The following is a 23730-nucleotide window of genomic DNA, read 5'->3' on the forward strand; positions in this document are numbered from 1 at the left end:
AAACATGTTCTCTGTCTGTGGACTGAGCTCTTTTACTGACACAACAGTATACACTAATATACCTAGATATAAGCATAGTTATATTCTTCTGGGTAGAGAAATGGAAAATTGCAACTATGACGGTTTCTGGGTGGAAGATTTGGGTGACTGAGGGGTGGTGAGGGTGATGTGACATTTATTTTTGTATAATCTTAGCAGTGCTAAAATTCACTGGTGAGAGCATGAATACATGTAAAAAATAAATTACTATAAAATCCCCTGCTCTTGTAAAACACTTTACAGACTATATTCAGCTCCTGCTTTAAGCCTCAGATTCTGATTCTTTACTCTGGGAACCATCAACTTTTCACCAAACTATTTTGCCATTGTATTTCCATTTCTGGAAAAGGTGGGCTAGATTGTATGACAAATCCTGTCACTTAAATAGCTAAAAGTTCCATGTAAAACATAAATATCATCTCCTTTAAGCATCAAAGTATTGACAAGACACTAATAAAAGACCATACTCCTGAAGAAGGGGAATCTCCTGCTTGGCCTCCACAGAGCCCAACATCCTGAGAGACAGAGAAAAGGCCTGGAAGGTCATTGCCTAAGGTCCAGCCCTTGAAGCTCAAAGCCTTTGACTTTTCTACCTATCTGCCTTCCCTTTAAAATTTAAACAAAGTTGCTTTATCCTCATTGTGATGTATAAGTACAATGTATAACATATTTGATATAATGAATATTCACTGTAAAAATGATAAAATATTAAAAGGGATAAAAGACAAAGTAAAAAGTACAGTAATGCTTACAGTGGAGATATTTGTTGCATTTCTTCTAGTCTATCACACATCTTCTGGCTGCTGCCCCTGGGCATGGGGAGCCCCTCTTTCTAAGCTGATGAGCACAAGGCCAGGCCCAGCCCTGCTCTCCAGATGCCATTTCTCAAGTCCACTCACCCTCCCTTCCTGAGAATCCTCTTCTCCATCCTCTTATCCCCTCCACATCCTCCCACTCCCCACTGTGAAGTGAGGTGCTTATTTCTATTTTCAGGCAAAAAGTAAGGACTCAGATAAGAGCTGCACCTCCACATCTGCATCTATCTCCTCACCTTCTTACTAGTAGTGGGATCCTGTCTAAGTTGACCTCAACTTGGTCCCAGGGTCAGTCCTCCCTCTCCTGCATCATCCATTCCCTTTTATTACTGGCTCATTCATTCCTCTTATGAAATGACTGGAATTCCTCCTGTTCAGAAATTAAAACTAAACTACACAGATTTAAAAAATCCTCCCAAGAAAAATCCATCACTCAATCCCATGTGTCCTTCCAACTATGGCCCTATCTCCATGGCACTGCTTCTAGGACAAGCCTGGTCCATGTTATCACCTGCGGAGTTATCTTTTTATTTTTAACAAATGTATGTATGCACATAGCTTAAAAAGTCCAGTACTTCTGTAATGCTGGTAATGAAGACAGACTTCTGCCCAACCCCCCCATTCCCTGAATCTCAGAAAAAACCTGTTTTAGCTCTTCTAGCTGATTCTGTTATTTCCATGCTTCCAAATAGCATGCTTATGACACTCCTTTGTTTTTCATTTGTATGCATCATATTTACTGAATTAGGTGTTCTTTCATACAGTCCATTCCTCCCAATATAGGTGTTTTATGATTTTGATTAGCTCAATGTGCAAAGTTTGCACTATTATGACCATGTGAATGCAGATCATAATGGAGCATTTAGTAGACTGTGGTCATTTTCTTTTGTTAAATCAACATTTTATTTTCCCTGGAGTTAATAAATTCTTATTCCTTCATTTGCTTCATTTCTGTTGTGCTTATTACTAAATCATCCCCAAATTCCCCAGGGTAAATCTGAGAGAATACATTTGAGCACATCCACCATATTACTACCATCACCTCTGCAGACACCTGATTCACAGCCGTCAGTGCTGCCCACGTGGCCTGGATGCTGCACACCTGGGATGGGGGGTGGGGTGGGGCTGACATCTGTATCTCCTGCACCTTATCCTGGGCAGTCCTTGGCCTTTCCTCTTCTGGCTCCCCTATTGCCTGGACCCTGTGTGTTTTCCTGTTTTGGTTTCTCCATAAATTTTTCCCCTCTTTGCCTACTAGTACACTGAAGAAGGAACATGGAGAGTAAAGCTCTGAATGTCTACACATCTGAAGTGTCTTTAGGCCACCCTCTCCCTTATTCACAATGACATCACATAGAATGTGTTGGAAATACTCTTCCTTGGGCTTTGGAGGCATTGCTTCAATGTCTTCCAGCCTCCAGGTCTGTGTTTGTTGCCTCTTGAAGTTTTCCAGGTCTCTTCCTTTCCACCCTCTTTCTGAAGTTCCACTGTGCTATGATCAGGTTTCATCTACTGTAGTAAGAATTTGGTTAGGCCTTTCAAATTTGGTATTTAAATTCTGAGAGATTTTCTTGAATATTTTTTATCCTTTCTGAATCTCTGCTTTTTTGGGAACTTATATTATGAACTTGTTAGAATCCTGTGATTTATAGAGTAATAGGTCTTCTCTCCTGCTTGCCATCACCTTTCCATTTGTACTACTGTTGCCAGGCAGTTGAGTCTGGGGAGGTCTCCCCCTGCTCACTAGGTGAAGCACTAGGAGAAACCTCAACCTGGAGTAGGGAGGGTTTTTGACTGTGAATAAGAAAGAATTCTCGAGCAGGTCAGAAGAGTGTAGGTAAAGAAGAAATTCATTAAAGCAAGAGCAGCAGGGAATGGCAGCTTCCATGTATGCAGAAGAAAACAGATAAGTGCAGAGGGAAAGAGGGAAAGTTCTTGGCCTAGGGCAGATTCCCTTGCCAACTCCTGAAACCTGGGTCACCTGGCATCCTGTGTCTACTTGGATGGGCACAGCATGGGAACTAGCTCCTACCACTCCAGGATTTGGGGGAGCCACAGAGCACACAGGATGGAGTGAGATTATGTTCTGAGACCTTCCCAAAGAGATTTTCAGGCAGGCTTCTAAGAGCAGATGGCACAGCAGCAGTTCTGTCCAGGTCACCCAGGCGATGGAAACATGCAAGTCCAAATCTGAGCTCTTAGCAGCCCCTTCCTACTTATTAGGAGTAAAGTGGAGACAGAGTGAAGACTTGGAAATAAAATGAAATAGCAAAGAGAAAAATTGCAATAATTGAACAGTGAGAAAGCTTTAATTGAAAATATGCACTTAAAGAAAGGAAAGTGTGGGTGCCCTCAGAATGGGGGCACAGTGAAAGTTTGGGTATTCTGTCTTTTTAGGCTTTCAAGAATGGGGCACCCAAGAGGCTATGACTAATCTACAAGGTATAGGTATGGCATGAGGTCCTCTACAGAGCTCTCAGACATTGGTATGGTCAGACAAAGAGGGGCATACAGGGACTTTCGAACTGTACATCCTTGACAATCTCTCTGTTATTCAGTGGGGACAAGATATTTTAACTGAAAAGTCAGTTTTCCTCTTTAGCCCTAGTCCTCAAATTGCTCAGATGATGCTGGACCAGGGGCATGTGCCTGGGACAGGCCTGGGAAGTGAAGGCCAAGGCAGGCCACTCCTGATCTCCCCACAGTTCTGGCATGATACGTCTGGCCTAGGGTACCAACCAAATTTTCCCTAACGGCCTTGGTATCTCCTGCCTCTCAAGTATTAATGGCCTCTAAGATACAGTGGTTAACTGATGAGCCTGTCTGAGTGGATCAATGGCCGCTGACTCAGGAGAAGCTAGAAATTACCCAACATCTGGTGTCTGAGCAATTGGAAGCTGGACATATTGAGGAATCCCTTAGTCCCTGGAACACTCCCATCTTTGTGATAAAAAAGAAATAATTTGGTCTCTGTAGACTCTTACAGGACCTCCGCAAAGTTAATGTTGGAGTGGTTATGATGGAGCACCCCAACCGGTACTGCCCTCACACACCATGATTCTTTGGAAACACTCCCTAATTGTTTTGACTTTAAAGATTGTTTATTTACTATTCCTTTACATCTGGGAGACAGGGAATGCTTTGCCTTTAGCTTGCCTTCAGTCAACTTTAAGGAGCCCATGCAAAGATACCAATGGAAAGTACTTCCGCAGGAATGGCCAATAGCCCCACTTTGTGTCTAATATTTGTGGCACAGGTCATTCAAGTGGTGTGTGACAAGTATCCAGAAGCATATCCACTATATGGATGACATTCTCTGTTCTCATGCAGACCCAGAGGTTTTGTCTTAGCTTTACAGGCTGCTCAAAATACAGTTAGATGCCCATGAACTTTGTGTTGCTCCTGAAAAGGTGCAAGTGTAAGCTCCATTCTCCTATTTGGGAACTAGTATTTTACAGAGGATTGTTGAGCTCCAAAAGGTAGAGACAAGAACTAGGCACTTACATACCTTAAACGACTTCCAAAATCTACTTGGAGACATTAATTGGCTAAGACCATTCCTGAGAATTACCACAGGACAATTACGACTTCTTTTCCAACTCCTTCAGGGTGACCCCGAGCACTCCTCCTCCAGATGCTTAACACCCAAAGCCAAAGATGCTTTATCACTTATTGAGGATTCTATTCAGCTTGCTCAGGTGCTTTGCCTTGATCCTCAGGCACCTGTCTCAGTTATTGTTTGCACTATCAGCCCAGACCCTACAGGTGTTCTATGGCAACCCCTGGGACCCCTTGAATGGGTTCATCTCCCAAATTCCCCTCTTCAACATCTTACTCGTTATCATGTCTTGATGTGTGATGTGGTTCGTAAGGCCAGGGCTTGGCTTTGGCAGCTTATGGCTGCTGAACCTTCTCTCATTATTGTTCCTTACAGTGCTCAGCAACAAACTTGGCTGTGGTCCACTTCTGAGGAATGGCAGCTTGCCTTCACTACTTTCCCTGGGAAGATTGATTGTCATTATCTAAGCTCTTACAATTTCTTAAGAACACTCCTAACCTTTCCCAGAACTATGTGCTGTGAACCCATCCCCAATGTGATCACTGCCTCACAGATGGATCCACTTTGGGTACGGCTGCTATTCACACCCCTGAAGGCACTCGCTCCTACCACACTCATCACTGATCCACCCAAAGGGTAGAGCTGGAAGCTGTGCTTTGGGTGCTTGAGTTGTACCCAGAATGATCCCTTAATATAATATTTACACTGGTAGTAAATATATGTTCACAGCATTCTATACTGTGGAAACAGCTATTTTTTTCTCAAGCCACTGCTGAAGAAGTCTTTCATCTTCTTCATAAAGCCCAGGTAGCTCTTAGGCAGAGGACCCATCCACTGTATGTTGGACATCTTCATGCACACATCTGTCTTCTTGGACCTCTGACTGCTGGCTGTGTGGCTGCCGGTGCCACTGCCCATGAGCTCCCTCTAGGGAACTGAACTTTAATCTCAGAATCTCTGCTCTCAGCAGCTCAACACTCTCACCACTTATTCCATCAAAATTCCCTAACTCAAAAAACAGTTTGGAATTACCCAGGAACAGACTAGACAAAGGGTTTGCACATGCCAAAATTGCTACTCCCTACTACCAACAGCCTCCCTTGGGGTCAACCCTTGTGGCCTGGTTCCAAATCAAATCTGGCAATTAGATGTTACCCACATTCCATCCTTTAAGAGTACCCCTTTTGTTCATGTTTCCCTTGATACTTATTCTAGTTTCATATGTGCTTCCCCCCAAATGGGAGAGGCTGTTAAACATACTATCTCCCACTGCCTGCACACAGTCTCCTTCATGGGTATTCCTAAAATCATTAAAACTGACAATGGGTGTGGATACATGGAACATGCCTTCTGACATTTCTGTTCCACCTTTCAGATTCAAGACGTGATGGGAATTCCTTATAATCCTCAGGAACAAGGTATAGTACAAAGAACTCACCTCACACTTGAAAATCAGTTACTTAAACAGAAAGGGAGAAAATATGGGATCCCCCCCACAAATCAACTAAACCTTGTCCTGTTCACACTAAATTTTCTATCAGTGGATGAGCAAGGCTGCACAGCAGCTGGCAGATTTGGGATCCACCAGAATAAAAATTTGCTTTGGTCAGATGGGAAGACCCTCTCATGGGTCTATGGCAAGGACCTGACCTGGTGCTTATCTGGGGGAGATGTCATGTTTGTGTTTTCCCTAAGTCTGTTACAGGTCCTCGCTGGCTCCCTGAATGTCTAGTCATCAGAATGCAGCAGTCGACTCCTGAGATGAGGATGAGGATCATCCCAGAAGTCTGCCTCCCTTGATGCCCAACATCACAACAAATGCAGATAGCCCATACTCCGACATGGGGACAACTCAAGAGGCTAATTCTGAAGGGAGAGGAGATGGTCAGAAGACAGGATCTGACTCTGACACCTGATAAGCTGTTTCTGATGGTGTTGGCTATTGTCGCTATCCAGGTGGGAATAGTACAGGGAGAAGCCTATTGGACCTTTCATCCAAATCCCCCAGTGTTACACCCAGTTACTTGGGGTGATGAATCAGTCTTTGGTGCCTGTTTTGACTCCCTGATTCTGGGAGGGCACCCAGGACCAGATGGGCCATGCTGGCAGCAGTCAGCACTATTTAACTATTCTGGACAGGTGGTGGATCCTCCTTTATGTGGAGTCCACCAACCCATGGATGGATGCTTGTTGCTAGGACAAGTGAACAAGACGCTAAGGGAGGTGCCCTGATAGCAACCATTAGTGGTCTTTGGGACACTGGCAAATACATATCCATTGTCTCTTTTTTAGGGCTACCTAATACCACCATTGTTGTGGCTCCAACTTATCGTTCCTTACCTTGCTGTGCAAACAGCGTCAATGTAGAGTTAGAAAAATTTGTCCATTTGGTGGGCTGTGCTCGCCCTCTGGCTGCCCAACACAATCTTAGTCATTCCTCAGAATTAGTGTCTGCTTGGTCCCATCACTTAACTGGGCCCAATCAAGACTGGATGACACCTGGAGGATATGCATTGTCCATCCTTACCACCTCATAACATAAGATGCAATGTGAGTTGTGACATATTTGTGCCACCACAGATTATGTTAACTTTTCCTCCTTCTCCACATATAACTTAAATCTTGTACATCCATATGGGTATGAGCTTGCATGCAGCCTCCATATGTGCTGCTTGTAGGACCTTTTAATGTCTCTTTCCAAGTAAACCTGTGTAACATTACCTGTGTAAACTGCAACCTAGCCACATGAGTGTGTACCTGAAACAAAGGAAAGAATGTCTTAGTCCTTCCTGAAACACCATATATTATGCTGCCCTCCAATCTATCTGAACCATGGTATGATGACCTGGGGCCACAAGCCTTTATAGAACTGAAGAATGAACTCCCCAGGAGCCGGAGAGCTGTTGGACTCATAATTGCTGGATTAGTGGCTGCCATTTCTATCCTCCTCACTGCTCTCACTGCAGCTATGGCCCTTTCACAATCCATACACACTACCCAATATGTTAATCAATTGGCCTATAACACCTCTCAAGCTCCGAAAACTCAGGAGACCACTGATGTAAAGGTAGAGAGCCAACTTGCCACCCTGGAAAATGCAGGAATAGCCATTGACAATGAGGTGGAAACCCTCCGCTGGCAGTTACTGCTTCAGTGCCATGCTGCATTTAAAAGCATCTGTGTTACCAATTCATTTTACGACAGTTCCTGATGGAATTGGAACAAAATTAGCAGCCATCTCCAAGGAGTGTGACAACATACAAACCTTACCTCGAACTGCATAATTTACATCAAGAAATATTAGATATACAAAATGCCTGATTAGATGTGGTAGACCCTTGAGATCTGGAAAAACAAGTTCTGGAACATCTTAAGGGCTTTAATCCTTTTAATATGCTGAAACATACCCTCTAGTACCTGCTTGCTTTGGTGTTTGAAATTTTTTTGTTTTGTTTAGTATTAGTCAGCGGAGAGCTCTCAAGAAAAGAATCCATGCAGACTGATTGAACCTATATTGCCTATGGCTTTACTTGAAGAATGTGGGGGGAGAGCTTCCAGCTTTACCCTGAGGCCTTTCCAATCTGCTCACCTTTCTTCTGCTTTGCTGGTTCTGTGATCTTTCTTCTTCCTTCCTAAACACAGCCCTTTCTAGAATCCCCATACATGAAGTTGCCTTGTGTCAGAGGCCCTCCTTGAATTAGAAACCTGGGTTCCCAAAACATGTAATTAGAGCCAGGGTCCCACCAACAGGTGAGGGATTCCCAAGGCAGGTGCTGGCATGGAGGCCCCCGGGGCATAAACAACCAAGCAGACAAAGAACTGACCCTCTCCTCTTTCACTTGCATGCCTCACATTATCCTGCTTGGCCTTGGAGGATGACTGGTTAGCCAGAGATGGGTAATACTCCTCGAGGGAGGAACAACCTAAGACAGGCACAGTCACAAAGGGGCCATCAGGAGAGAACTTGGGAGCCAACCGAGGTGGGGTACAGAACCTCACCCCTCCAACCTCGCAGAGGCCTGAACGTTCACCAGTTATGTGAGGTACCCCACCCCCATGGCTGCTTCGCTGCCCACACCCAGCTCAGATTAGAACCCAGGCAGTGGACAGAGACCTGACCAACAGCAGCCACACCGCCATTGCACTAAGATTTGTTTCCCGCTTCTATCTTGAACTATGGGGAAAAGGCAGCTAAAGGGAAAGCCTGTGTTGGCAGGCCTTCTGCTTACTATAATCTTTATTATATCTATCAACCTGAGGATTTTAATAAAGAAAAAAGGGAGAGATGTGTAGGGCTGGAAGTGAGATAACCAAAAATGAGAACACCAGATCCAGAAGTAATGACACCAGATGTAAGATCAACCCGGAAGTGAGGTCACCGGAAGTGACAGTACCGGAAGTGATATCATTGTGGGCAACTCACAGATGTGAGCCTGTGTATATAAGCTGTGCTCAGAAATAAAACTGCACCACTTGTCTGCCATCAGCAGTCAGTGGACCTTCTGATCCCAGCTATGATTTCTGTGTGTTTCTTGCCATCTCTGTTTTTCTTAATCTCCCACCCACCCCTCTCAGGTTCAACTGGATTGCAGAGCTGGTCTCTGTAGCTGTCAAGGAGCAATGTGGCTGACCTGCTCAAATCACAGTAAAGTCCATCTTCCAGAAAATATTTCAAGGCCTCCAGTGGATCCAAATCACACAGACTCCATAGGTTAAAAAAAACAGCAAGAGTAAGACCCTGGCAATGTGACACAAGCACTGACCCGAGGGAGATGGGCACTGAACAGAAATGCTGAAGATGAACATAAGTCACCACTGAGCTGACTGCTGTGAGGAGAGAGTTCTCAAAGTGCCATCTGTGGAACCTTGAATTCACTGCCTTTCATGGGATCCATGAAGTTAAAATGATTCTCATAATCTAACTTAGATATTATTTACCTTTTTACTCTGTTGACATTTGCACTGAGGTGAACTAGCAAGAATGGAAGCTATGAGTCCAAACCATAATGCTGGTTATTCTTCACCCCCACTTACTTGCTGCAGTAAACACACACACACACACACACACACACACACACACACACACACACACACACACACACAAATAAATTTGACTTTAAAACATCCAGGTTGAAGGAGTAAAAACTACTATCTTTATTATTATCCTCAAATACACTTTTAAAAAATATATAAGGATATGAGAGGTACACAAACAGCATTTCTGCTACATTCCAAAGTACTATGTCCCAAGGCAAATAATTCATATGAACTGAACTAGCCACTTTTTAATGTGTCACAAAATGATACAGAAGCTAAGAATATTTAGAATTGGATATTTGGCACTTTCTTGAAAATGAACTTTAGCCCATCCCTTCAAAAAACAGCAGACATATTCAAAGTGACAGTACTTGTTGCCTTGATAAAATGCAAAAATCAGAATTTCTGGAAAACTTCTGTCCCACCAATAAGCTTGACAACTTCTCAGTACTGACAAACTTTTCTGTTGGGATCTGCAATAACATAAAACAAACGTGATTTTTTGACAATTTGATTCCACTGTAATCAACACAGGCAGATCTATATAACTTAATAAAACAATAGATTACTTCACTGTATCATGCACTAGTACAAGACACAGTCATTGAACAGGTAGGTTTATGGATTTTAATGTAACAAATAAGAAATAGTCAATGATATGGCTCATGTTTCATTTTGCAAATAACCTTTGAGAAAGCACTGATACATAATTTTAATTTAGTATCACAGATGAGAATCTACCCTTATCTGGAAAGATTAAAAAATATCTTACATATTTGTGTATTTGTATTTTTTCATACACTTCAACCAAATTAACATTAAATGCAAAAGAAAATATGAATATCCAAGTCTTCTAATGAGACAGACAACAAAGAGACTTGTGAAACAATAAAATGTAAAAAGATCAGTCTTCTCACTATACCTTTTTAATTTTGATATCGTTAATGTACAATTACTTAAACAACATTATGGTTACTAGACTCCCCCTATTATCAAGTCCCTCCCACATACCCCATTGCAGTCACTGTCCATCAGCATAGTAAGACTCTATAGAATCACTACTTGTCTTCTCTGTATATACCGCCTTTCCCGTGCCACCCCCAGCTACATTATGTGTTCTAATAGTAATGCCACCTTTTCCCCCTTATCCATCCCTTCCCACACATTCTCCCCAGTCCCTTTCCTTTTGGTAACAATTAGTCCATTCTTGGGTTTTGTGAGTCTGCTGCTGTTTTGTTCCTTCAGTTTTTTCTTTGTTCTTGTACTCCATCGATGAGTGAAATCATTTGATACTTGTCTTTCTCGGCCTGGCTTATTTCACTGAGTGTAATACCCTCTAGCTCCATCCATGTTGTTGCAAATGGTAGGATTTGTTTTCCTGTTATGGCTGAATAATATTCCATTGTATATATGTACCACATCTTGTTTATCCATTTATCTACTGATGGAAACTTAGGTTGCTTCCATTTCTTGGCTTTTGTAAATAGTGCTGCAATAAACATAGGGGTACTATGTCTTTTTCAAACTGGGCTGCTGCATTCTTATGGTAAATTCCTAGGAGTACAATTCCTGGGTCAAATGGTTTTTCTATTTTGAGGTTTTTGAGGAACCTCCATAGTGCTTTCCACAATGGTTGAACTAGTTTACATTCCCACCAGCAGTGTAAGAGGGTTTCCCTTTCTCCACATCCTTGCCAAAATTTGTTGTTGTTTGTCTTTTGGATGTAGGCTATCTTAACTGGTGTAAGATGATATCTCATTGTGGTTTTAATTTGCATTTCTCTGATGATTAGCTTTGTGAAGCATCTTCTCATGTACCTGTTGGCCATCTGAATTTCTTCTTTGGTGAAGTGTCTGTTCAGCTCCTCTGCCCATTTTTTAACTGGCTTATTTGTTTTTGTTTATTGAGGTGCATGAGCTCTTTATATAATTTGGATATCAACCAGTTATCAGATCTGTCATTTATGAATATATTCTCCCATACTGTAGGATGGCTTTTTGTTCTACTGATGGTGTCCTTTGCTGTACAGAAGCTTTTTAGTTTGATATACTCCCACTTGTTCATTTTTGCTTCTGTATCCCTTGCCTGGGGAGATGCATTCATGAAGAAGTTGCTCATGTTTATGTCCAAGAGATTTTTGTCTATACTTTTTTCTAAGAGTTTTATGGCTTCATGACTTACATTCAGGTCTTTGATCCATTTTGAGTTTACTTTTCTGTATGGGTTTAGACAATAATCCAGTTTCATTCTCTTACATGTAACTGTCCAGTTTTGCCAACATCAGCTGTTGAAGAGGCTGTCATTTCCCATTGTATATTCATGGCTCCTTTATAGTATATTAATAATCCATATATGCTTGGATTTATATATGGCCTCTCTATTCTGTTCCACTGGTCTATGGGTCTGTTCTTGTGCCAGTACCAAATTGTCTTGACTACTGTGGCTTTGTAGTAGAGCTTGAAGTCAGGAAGTGTAATTCCCTGCTTTATTCTTCCTTCTCAGGATTGCTTTGACCATTCGGGGTCTTTTGTTGTTCCATAAGAATTTTAGAATGATTTGCTCTAGTTCATTGAAGAAGGCTGTTGGTATTTTGATAGGCATTGCATTGAATCTGTAGGTTGCTTTATGAAGGATGGCCATTTTGACATATTAATTCTTCCTAGCCAAGAGCATGGGATGAATTTCCATTTATTAGTGTCCTCTTTAATTTCTCTTAAGAATGTGTTGTAGTTTTCAGGGTATAGGTCTTTCACTTCGTTGGTTAGGTTTATTCCTAGGTATTTTATTCTTTTTGGTGGAATCGTGAATAGAATTGTTTTTCTGATTTCTCTTTCTGCTGGTTTATCATTAGTGTATAGGTATGCAACAGATTTCTGTATATTAATTTTGTATTCCACCACTTCGCTGTATTCAGATATTAGATCTAGTAGTTTTGGAGTGGATTCTTTAGAGTTTTTTATGTATAATGGTATGTCATCTGCAAACGGGGCAGATTGATTTCTTCCTTGCCCATCTGGATGCCTTTTATTTATTTGTGCTGTCTGATTGCCACGGCTAGGACCTCCAGAACTATGTTGAAGGAAAGTGGGGAGAGTGGGCATCCTTGTCTTGTTCCTGATCTTAAAGGAAATGCTTTCAGCTCTTACTGTTAAGTATAATGTTGGCTGTGGGTTTGTCCTATATGGCCTTTATTATGTTGAGGTACTTGCCCTCTATACCCATTTTGTTGAGAGTTTTTATCATGAATCAATGTTGAATTTTGTCAAATGCCTTTCCAGCATCTATGGAGATGATCATATGGTTTTTGTCCTTTTTGTTGATGTAGTGTATGATGTTAATGGATTTTTGAATGTTATACCATCCTCATCCTTGCATACTTGGGATGAATCCCACTTGATCATGATGGATGATCTTTTTGATGTATTTTTGAATTTGGTTTGCTAACATTTTGTTGAGTATTTTTGCATCTATGTTCATCAGGGATATTGGTCAGTAATTTTCTTTTCTTGTGGTGTGTTTGCCTGGTTTTGTTATTAGATTAGAGTTATGTTGGTCTTGTAGAATGAGTTTGGGAGTATTCTTTCCTCTTCTACTTTTTGAAAACTTTAAGGAGGATGGGCTTTAGGTCTTCACTAAATGTTTGCTAAAATTCAGCAGTGAAACCACCTTGTCCAAGGATTTTGTTCTTAGGTAGTTTTTTTGATTACCAATTCAATTTCTTTGCTGGTAATTGGTCTGTTCAGATTTTCTGTTTCTTCCTTGGTCAGACTTGGAAGGTTTTATTTTTCTAGAAAGTTGGTCATTTCTTCTAGGTTATCACGTTTGTTAGCATATAATTTTTCATAGTATTCTCTCATAATTCTTTGTATTTCTGTGGTGTCTGTAGTGATTTTTCCTTTCTCATTTCTGATTCTGGTTATGCGTGTAGACTCTCTTTTTCTCATGGTAAGTCTGGCTAGTGGTTTATCTATTTTGTTTATTTTCTTGAAGAACCAGCTCCTGCTTTCATTGATTCTATTATTTAATTCTCAATTTTATTTATTTCTCTTTAATCTTTATTATGTCCCTCCTTCTTCTGACTTTGGGCCTCATTTGTTCTTCCTTTATAGTTTCATTAATTGTGAGTTTAGACTGTTCATTTGGGATTGTTCTTCTTTCCTGAGGTAGGCCTGTATTGCAATATATTTCCCTTTTAGCACGGCCTTTGCTGCATCCCACAGATTTTGTGTTGTTGAATTATTGTTGTCATTTTTCTCCATATATTGTTTGATCTCTGTTTTTATTTGGTGATTGACCCATTGATTATTTAGGTCCATGTTGTTAAGCCTCCATGTGTTTGTGGGCTTTTTCATTTTCTTTGTGTAATTTATTTCTAGTTTCATACCTTTGTGATCTGAGAAGCTCGTTGGTACAATTTCAATCTTTTTGAATTTACTGACATTCTTTTTGTGGCCTTGCATATGATCTATTCATGACAATATTCCATGTGCACTTGAGAAGAATGTGTCTCTTGTTGCTTTTGGATGGAGTGTTCTGTAGAGGTCTGTTAGGTCCATCTATTCTAATATGTTGTTCCGTGCCTGTGTCTCTTATTTTCTATCTGGTCGATCTGTCCTTTGGAGTGAGTGGTGTGTTGAAGTTTCCTAAAATGAATGTATTGCATTCTATTTCTCCTTTTAATTATGTTAGTATTTGTTTCACATATGTAGATGCTCCTGTGTTGAGTGCATAGATATTTATAATAGTTTTATCCTCTTGTTGGACTGACCCTTTTATCATTATGTAATGTCCTTCTTTGTCTCTTGTGACTTTCTGTGTTTTGAAGTCTATTTTGTCTGATAGAAGTACTGCAACTCGTGCTTTTTTCTCACTATTAGTTGCATGAAATATCTTTTTCCATCCCTTTACTTTCAATTTCAGTCTGTGTATGTCTTTGGGTTTGAAGGGAGTCTCTTGTAGGCAGCATAGATGGGTCTTACTTTTTTATCCATTCAGTAACTGTATGTCTTTTGATTGGTGTATTCAGACCATTTACATTTAGGGTGATTATCAATAGGTATGTACTTATTACCATTGCAGCCTTTAGATTTGTTGTTACCAAAGATTCAAGGGTAATTCTCTTACTATCTAACAGTCTAATTTACCTTACTTTGGATGCTATTACAAGCACAACCTAAAGGTTCTTTTTTTTCCTTTTTCTTCTTCCTCCATTCTTTGTATGTTATGAATCATATTCTTTACTCTTTGTCTGTCCCTTGTGTGACATCTATTTAGCCTTAGGAATGCTTCCATCTATAGGAGTCCATGAAAATGCACTGTAGAGGTGGTTTGTGGGAGGTAAATTCTCTCAGCTTTTGCTTATCTGAAAATTGTTTAATCCCTCATTCAAATTTAAATGATAACCTTTCCGGGTAGAGTATTCTTGTTTCAAGGCCCTTCTGCTTCATTGCATTAAATATATCATGCCACTCCCTTATCATGGCCTGTAAGGTTTATATTGAGAACTCTGATGAGATAGCCTGATGGGTTTTCCTTTGTATGTGATCTTTCTTCTCTCTCTAGCTGCTTTTAAAAGTCTGTATTTTTCCTTCATCTTTGCCATTTTAATATGTCTTGATGTTGTCTTCCTTGGGTCCTTTGTGTTGGGAGATCTGTGCACCTCCATGGCTTGAGGTCCATGTTTGGGGTCCTACTCATCTGTAAGATTGTATGGGTATCCTGAAAGCAAAATATTTGAGAACCCAACACAGGACCTGGGCCAGGACTCTGAGAGACAGCATGACACAACACTCTCCAAGCAGGAGGAGAAGGGTCTTTGCAAAGCCCCAGATTCCCCAGGAGTGTGTGGCTCTCAGGCCAAGAGTGGTGTTTGGGGGAGAGTAGCTCTCCCCTCATTTCCGAGGTTGCACTTCTGCATCTCCCAACTTGTGTCAAGTCCTCCCACCTGGATATTAGTGATGGGACCCCTTTGCACTTCCCCGGCATGTAGGGTTTCCAGGTAAGCCAATTATTTTCACCGCTGTCAAGTTACAGTCTCCACTGATCCATCAGGACTCAGCTTATGCCCACACGCTGAGGGTCTGGGCCATGACACCCAGAGCCCTCCTCCAGCTGCTGTCGGGGACCCTGGCCCTGACCCAGACCTGGGTGGGTGAGTGCAGGGTTGGGAGTGAGCCGTCTCTGCAGGGAGGAGCGAGGGGACCTGCTGTATGGGGGTGCAGGACCACAGCGAAGGCTCTTCTCCTCAGCCTGCGGCCCAGACCTCCACCTCAGCTCTGCCCCTGTTCCCCCTTTGCCCCCTGTCCCTCCCTGGCTCCCACCCACACACCCCCTCGGATCTCCTGCCATCCCCTTCTGTCTCCCGAGGCCCTCCCCACCGACCTCACCCACCTGGGACCGGTGACCCACGTGGAGTGGAGGGTCAGCCTGGATCTCAGCCCCTCCGCGACCCCAGGCTCCCACTCCCTGAGCTATTTCTACACCGCAGTGTCCTGGCCTGGCCATGGGGACCCCCTCTTCATCACTGTGGGCTATGTGGATGACACTCAGTTCATTTGGTTCGACAGCGATGCCGCGAGTCTGAGGATGGAGCCTCGGACGTGGTGGATGCAGCAGGAGGGGCCTGAGTACTGGGACCGGGAGACCCGAACAGGCTTTCTGAGTGGGGCTGAATGACCTAGGCCACTGTTACAACCAGAGCGAGGCCAGTGAGTGAAGCAAGCCCGGGTACAGGATGCGGACGGGCGGGGTCGCTCCGAGGTTGCAGAAAGAGCCACAGGGACTGTTACCTGGTTTCAGTTTCAGTTTAGGCTCAATCACTGTCGGAGGGTGGGGCAGGGGCTCACAGCACTGTGTGTGCAGGGCCTGGGTCTCACACTCTCCAGCAGGCATTTGGCCGCAACGTGGGGTCGGACTGATGCTTCCTCCGTGGGTACTGGCAGTTAGCCTACTACAGCTTCGATTACATGGCCCTGAATGAGGATCTGTGGTCCTGGACCGCAGCGGACATGGCGGCTCAGATCACCAGGCATAAGTGGGAGGAGGACAGTGTGGTGGAGCATATTGGGAACTACTTGGAGGGCAGGTGCATGGAGGGACTGCGCAGGTACCTGGGTATCCGGAAGCAGATGCTGCAGCGCACAGTTAGGAGGGGCTACAGGTCTCCTAGATCTCCTTTGGGGCTGGCTATACTCCCACAGTAACAGAAATGGACTGGGTGTCAGAGCCCAACCCTTGCCGTGGGTGGGGAGAGGGACAGTCACTCTGTCCTAGAGAGTGACTCCCTCTGAGGGCCTGACTTTCTCTAAAGGACTGTTGAATCTTTTCAGGGGATAAAGGGGGCGACATACCTGAAATAACCCATCAGGGGTTCACTGTGATCCTGACAGCCATGCTGGGAACCCTGACTTTCTCTCTTATGGCCTTGTTTCAGCTTGAGAACATCTTAGCAGGCCTGATCCCAGCTTTCCTTTGACACTTAACCCCGACCCCAGTAAGGACCATGAGTGTGTTCTCCCTTTTGCAGATCCAGAATCTGCTGCTTGGGCTTGGCCCTGATTCTAGAACTTTCCAAGGAGTAGATTATCCCAGATCCCCAAGTCATTGCTGGTGGCTTTTGTGCTTCTTCCTAACCAGTTGTCTTGTCCATCCTTGGGGTGGTCACAGGAGTGTTTGCTTCAGTGGTCCATGGAGGTAACCCAAGTATGAATTTTCTGATTTTTCCTCCTCAGATCCCCCCAAAAGACACGTGACCCACCACCCCTTCTCTGATCATGAGGTCACCCTGAGGTGCTGGGCCCTGGGCTTCTAACCTGCGGAGATCACCCTGACCTGGCTGCGTGATGGGGATGACCTGACCCAGGACACAGAGCTTGTGGAGACCAGGCCTTCAGGGGATGGAACCTTCCAGAAGTAGGCAGCTGTGGTGGTGCCTTCTGGGGAGGAGCAGAGATACACATGCCATGTGCAGCATGAGGGGCTGCCCGAGCCTGTCACCCTGAGATGGAGTGAGGAGGGGTGAGGGGTGGAGCCTTTTCTCAGGGAGCAGAGCCCTGTGGAGACTTCAGCAAGGTCAGGACTCAAGCCTGAGGTCAGGCCTTCACCTTCCCTTCCCTCCCCAGAGCCACCTCAGCCCACCATCTCCATCATAGGTTTCATTGCTGTCCTGGTCCTCTTCGGGGTCACTGGGGCCATGGTGGTTGTAGCTGTGATGTGGAGTAAGAAGTGCTCAGGTAGGAAAGGGAGTGGGGGTCTGAGTGTTCCTGGCCCACTGGGGTTTCAAGTCCCAGAATGAGCTTGTCCTGCCTTTTAATGGGAAGTGCTGTCCACACCCCTACGCGTGCCCATTATAGAGCTGAGGGCTGACACTGACTCTTGTAGAGCACATGTGAAAATAAAGGACAGATTTTTATTTTGATGAATGTGGTGATGGGGATGGATTCCCAGCAATATGAAGTCAGAGGCAATGTCCCTGCTGAGAACACACAGAATGTGACCTCTAAGTGAAGATTTGAAGGATGAAGGAAATGCCCATGAGGATGTCTGGGGAAAGTTTCCTCCAGGCAGGGGAACTCCTGCCATTCTGGGGCAGGAGTGTGCCTTATGTCCAAAAATATTGTTTCTCTTCTGAGAACAGACTCCAGAAGAGTAGGTGGTTCAGTCCCCCTATATCTCCTTTCTTCCTGTTTTCCAATCCTGCTCTAGGTCTGTAGTCACAGTTCTGGAAAGTTCCCTGTGGTCCAGCACAAGTCCCACTAGGCCCTCATGGCCCTGCCTCTCATAGGGTGTTTTCTTCCCACAGGAGGAAAAGAAGGGGGCCATGCTGAGGCTGCAAGTATGTATGGAGGGGGTGGTCCCTGAGCCCCTTGGGAATATAGATGGGAGCCCATGGGGGAGCTCACACCCCCCATAGGTTCTCCTTTATTATCATCTCCCTTGGGCTCTGACCTTGTTCTGTTCTGTCCCACCCCAGGTGGTGACAGTGACCAGGGCTCTGATATGTCTCTCATGGATGCTAAAGGTGAGACCCTGGAGGTCTGAGGTGGGAGGGGTTGGGGCAGAGGGACACACTGGGTGATGGGGACTCTGAGTGGGACATTGTGAACATGGGGTGGGCTAGGAGGATGTCACTATTAGCTGACTGCCCTGAATTTGTTCATGATGATTTTCTCTCACAGTATGAGGTGGCTGCCTTGTGGGGACTGGGTGATGTAAGATTTGTTCATGTTCCCCTGTGTGACATCAAGATCTTCTGACTCTTTCTGCAAAGAACATCTGAATGGGTCTGTGTTCCTATTGGCATAATGTGGGGAGGTGGGAAGACTGGTCTCCTTGCTCACCAGGAACCCTCTGCACACTGACTGGGTTCTCTTCCCTGATGGACTGTCCTGTTCTACCAGAGGTGAGGCTGGACCTTGTCTTCACTTTATGTTGGGCTGAGTAATGATGTCTTATATATTGAAAATGAGAATCTGGTATGCATTCTTATTTTTTCTAATTCCTGCCATAGGGGTTGATGTGTTAATTAAAGGCAAGAATCCTAATGTTGAGAGAGGAAATAAATGCAAGCACTGAGAATCTTCCAGAATCTGTGTTTGCTTTGCTCAGTCTGTTGTGAGTGGACAGGAGAGTCTGTGAGGAGCCCAGTGTGGATGGGGCCTGTGCCCCGTGGGCTCAGTGCATCATGGGCTCTGACGTGGTCCCTCCTCAGATGGGTCATCTCTGCTCCTTTGTCCCTCAGTAAAACCTTGTCTCACTAGGACCTCTGATCATGGAAGGTTGGATAGCAAGGCCTTGTCCTATGTTCAGGACAATGGCAGGGATGGCTTTGGGTGTCCAGGTCAGCCTAGGCTCAGGCCTGGGTCCAGCCCTCAGCCCCCATTTGGGAGTTTTTCTTTCTTTCTTTCTTTTTTTCTTTCTTTAGAGGTTTAGGACTATTTGTGTTCTTGTATACAAGTTCATGTTTCATTCCCTTTGGGTGTCCCCTGTTTCTGACAGTGAAATTTATCCTTGGCTTGTCATTGTCTCCACAAGACTAGGGCATCCCCTGTACACAGGAGACTGTGGTATTGAGAGGTAAATTTTCAGAGTCATCCAGCCCTTCTGGGGCTCTTTTCTTACTTATTGTTTCCTTCTTTCCCCCATCTATATAAAGAGCCAGATTCTAGAGTTAGAGAGAGGAGGGACCTGCCTGGTAGTGTGTTAACCATACTAAATTCCAGTTAGTTTCTATCTTGTCTGCTCACCAGACCTCCCTCCCTCCTTAGCTCTGGTAATGCCAGTGCAGCCTCTGGTCCAGACTCACGGAGCTATAAAGTAAGGCCTAATGTAGATTTATGTTTGCTTGGAAAACATGGCCCTTAAGCCAAGGTACATCTTTTCTAAAAAGAGTAATATGCATGTGTGCTGGTGTACAGGAGGGATGGAGTGGGAAGGAAGATATGGAGGTGGGGGAGCGGCGCTGGTGAGGAAAGCATGGTGGCACTGACATCAGTGTGTGTGGATGTTGTGTCATGGCTTCCACCAAACAGCTGTGATCTGAGATCACATTAGTAAAAATATTGTCTCTAGAATGCCGAGGTGCTCCACACGGATCATTCATTCAACTGATGCTTGTTGTATGCTAAATAATATGAGATACTCCTATAATAACACACACATAATAGGATATCTTGAATTAAAAACAGGCAAAAATTGCCAGCTTTGTGTAGCACATGTCCTAGTAAAAGGGGCAGTGTATATTAAAGAAACAAAGCATAGGGTAAGTGTTTTCCTTAGAAGTTGGTAAGTGCTTTGAGACAGGTGGCCCAGAGTAAGTGTGTGGGGACAGGGAAGATGGCTATTGTACTGGGTGGTCAGTGTGAGCCTTACTGGGAATGTGACCTGTAAGTGAAGATTTGAAGGATGAAGGAAATGCCCATGAGGATGTCTGGGGAAACATCCTTCCAGGCAGGGGAACCTCCATTGCAAACACTCTGGGGCAGGAGTGTGTCTTGTGTCCAAGGAGGGTGAGGAGACCGCTGTGCTGCAGCAGAGAGCAACTGAGACAAGTCCCATGTCCAGCCACATCACATGGCCTTAGGATATTAGCAGGGCCTTGACTTTTCTCTGAGTAAGATGTGGAGTTAGAGATGATTTTGCCCAGAAGATTGACCTGATAAAACTTCTCTAGAAGCTTCAGTCTGGCTGCTGTGCAGAACCGATAAGTGAGGGATGAGCGAACAGTTGGGAAAACTGTAGGAAACCAGTGCAGCACTCCAGGCTGGATATGCTGCTGCCTGTCAGGTGTGAGCATGAAAATTATAGGAAGTGATTGGATTCTGGATATATTTAAAGATGGACTTTGCAGCACTTCCTGATGGATTAAATCTAGGTTGGGAGAAGGAGAAAACAAGGACATTCACAATTTCAGACTCAGCAGGGAGAAATGTGGATGTCTTCATGGAAATGGGGAGGACTCCAGAAGGAGCCTATTTGAGGAAATGGCATCATAAGCATCCAATTTAGGAAATGCTAAATCTGAGACGTCTGCTAGAAATGCAGGTGAGGTTGGCTTTTGGGTATCAGTGGAGTTTCGGAGAATGACTGGGCTGGAGAAATAGGTTTGGGAGGAGGAGGCAGCATAGAAATGATACTTAAGGCCTTAAACACAGATGAGGTCACCAGGAAGTGATGGCTATAGAAGAGAAAGGGATAAGGACTGACCCCTGTACTCCCCAGTGCTTAATGGCCTGATCAGACCACACACCTAGGGTAGATTCACAATCTGGCACCACTTGCAGAAGGCACATAGAGCAGGAAGACCCAACCTTTAGTGTCACAGGTTCTCCGGGCATCCCATTAAGATCCAGACAGAGTCTGGGTAGAGTGTGAGATTCTGGATTTGTAATAGGGCTGGTGCTGCTGTTGGTCTTCAGGTCACACATTTAGCAAGAACATAGACCAGGACTCACACATGGCTGTGCATCAACCTCACTTGCAGGGCTTGTGAAATAAGTGATTCCTGGCCCCAGGCCCTACATTCTAAGAAGGTGGGTCTGGGGAGAGGCCTGTGTGTTGTGTAACAAGCCCATAAGCAATCCTGCAGCTCAGTCAGATTGGGAACCACTGAGGTCAGTGATCAGAGAGTGCTCAGGGTGGGAAGGGTCTTAAATCCACATTTAAATGTTTTTCCTAGGAAGAAAAAGACAAGATATATGCTGGGAGATACATATTTTCCCTACTAGTGGGTGAGCCAGGTGGACTATTGAAGGGGTTATCAGCTCAGTCTTAAAAAAAAAAATCTCTGTGAGTTGCTGAATGAGTAGGTCTTAAATGTTCTTACCACAGAAAATAAGTGGTAACTGTGACATGTTGCAGGTGTTAGCTAATGCTGTGGTGGTAATCATTTTACAACACATAAATAACAACGGTTGCATATGCCTTATATGTACACAATGTATATGTCAGCTATACTTCAATAAAGGTGGAAAAAATATGAACCCTTGCTCTCAAATAAGATTCAAAATTTTTCTGTTTGAAACAGAAATGAATACACACACACATGTAATTTAACAGAGAGTCTGGTTTTGGGTTTAGGTTTTGTCTAATTTGTACTCACAAATAAGTGGAGTGACATTGTTAGATGATGAAGTGATTACTCAAAGTGTCTTCTCTCTGCCTTTGTTTCTTTCTAGGGTTGAAAAACATATGTAAGTCTTCAGATGATCTCTCTCTATATATACTTACATTTTATATTAACTTTCATAATTCTTTGTACATGCACTTATTTCTGGGGAGATGCAGAGAAAATGAAAGTTCCTGTGGCCAGGATTCTCACCTGATCCTGATCAGCTTGCTTACTGCACACGTGTGAGCAATATGTCACTACTGACTCTGTATTAAGAGCGCTCCCTAGTGCTCTGGGCTGCTAGGATGCAGGAGAGCAGAGACCCAAGTGGTGGTAGAGCTGAGGGCAGAAACTGAGAGAGAGGGCTTGGCGGTGGGGCTGCACTGGCAGAGAGGCCCAGAGGTAGAGACCAGCTTGCTGCATGCAGACTTGCTCTGAATGGATGGGATTCTAGTGACTGACCTGCCACGATGGGAATTAAATTGAGTATAATCCCTTTCACCTCAGGGACCATTCAACTCTCACTTTTTGGTCTCACTGAATCAAGAGTGAACCGGGGCTGAAACCCGCTGGGAAGACAAGAGAGTAAACACATTTATCAGTTTTAACTGACACCCACAAAAGTCCAAAAACACAATCCTGATTTCAATACCAGGCTACTCCATCTCTAGTCAATGAACAGCTAATAATCTTTTTTTTAGCAGATCCAATGATATAACATAAATGCTCATAAATTTCTTGGCAGTTATAGTTGGGATAAAATAAGGCAGATGTTTGCTTCCAGAAACTTTCAGTTTCTGTATGTATCTTTCTGTGGGCTGATAGTTTAGACCAATGCTGCCTCATACAAGACACAAACTGGCATTGGTTTAGGTAGACTTGTGCTCTATGACATACCCTATGTTAGATAAAAAGCAGAAATAAAAAAAAAAAAGCTAATGGGTTTCCAGAAACATGGCAAGCTAAGGTTTAAGACTGCTTCTGCCACCCAAAACAACTAAAAATAATAGAAAACATTTAAAAGCAGCCCAAAGTGTAGTAGAACAATTAAGAGAAAAATCATTTAGGGCACAATATTAATATGGGCAATGAACCACAGAGAAAAGTTTTTTTGGTCTCTGGCCATTTGCTAAATCTAGACAGGAAATGATACCCGGCATTTGTTCATGTCAGGAGCATGAGAGACATCCCTCCCTGAGAATCTGGGGAAATAAGGTTCATATCCTCAGAGTAGGGGTGAAATAAAAATCTCTAGCCTGGAATACTAGAGTACTCTAGGGATCTTGCCTTTGGGCCACAAAAAGTGAGCAAACAACTGTTTCTGAGAATCTGCAACCATAAGCCATCCCACCCGGGGTTTTTAGTCCAAAGTTGCTTTATCATTTTGGACCACAATAACTTCAATTTTAGTTTAGTTTCAAAATGTCCTGGATTGTTGTTTGTGGGATTAATATATAAATCAAGTATAGAAATCAAATATATAATCATATATGACTTGATTATTTTTCCTGTAATTCCTGGTACATGGTCAAGAACAGAACAAACAAGACCAAAACACTTTCTGTGGCATAATTGACCTTGCTGTTGTTTCAATACCGTGTAAGACGTCACGCCCAAGGAGATTGGAGACTGCAGAGGATTAAGTTAGTTAATGATTGTGTATTAAGTCCCCC

The 23730-nt window shown here is 43.7% G+C and overlaps 1 pseudogene; it reads left to right on the plus strand.

Moving 5' to 3' along the window:
• Positions 1–15528: 15528 nt before the first annotated feature.
• On the plus strand, positions 15529–18489 carry LOC118924119 (HLA class I histocompatibility antigen, A alpha chain-like; annotated as a pseudogene).
• Positions 18490–23730: the final 5241 nt, after the last annotated feature.

Source organism: Manis pentadactyla, chromosome 16 (genome assembly GCF_030020395.1).
Source record: "Manis pentadactyla isolate mManPen7 chromosome 16, mManPen7.hap1, whole genome shotgun sequence".
Lineage (NCBI taxonomy): Eukaryota > Metazoa > Chordata > Mammalia > Pholidota > Manidae > Manis > Manis pentadactyla.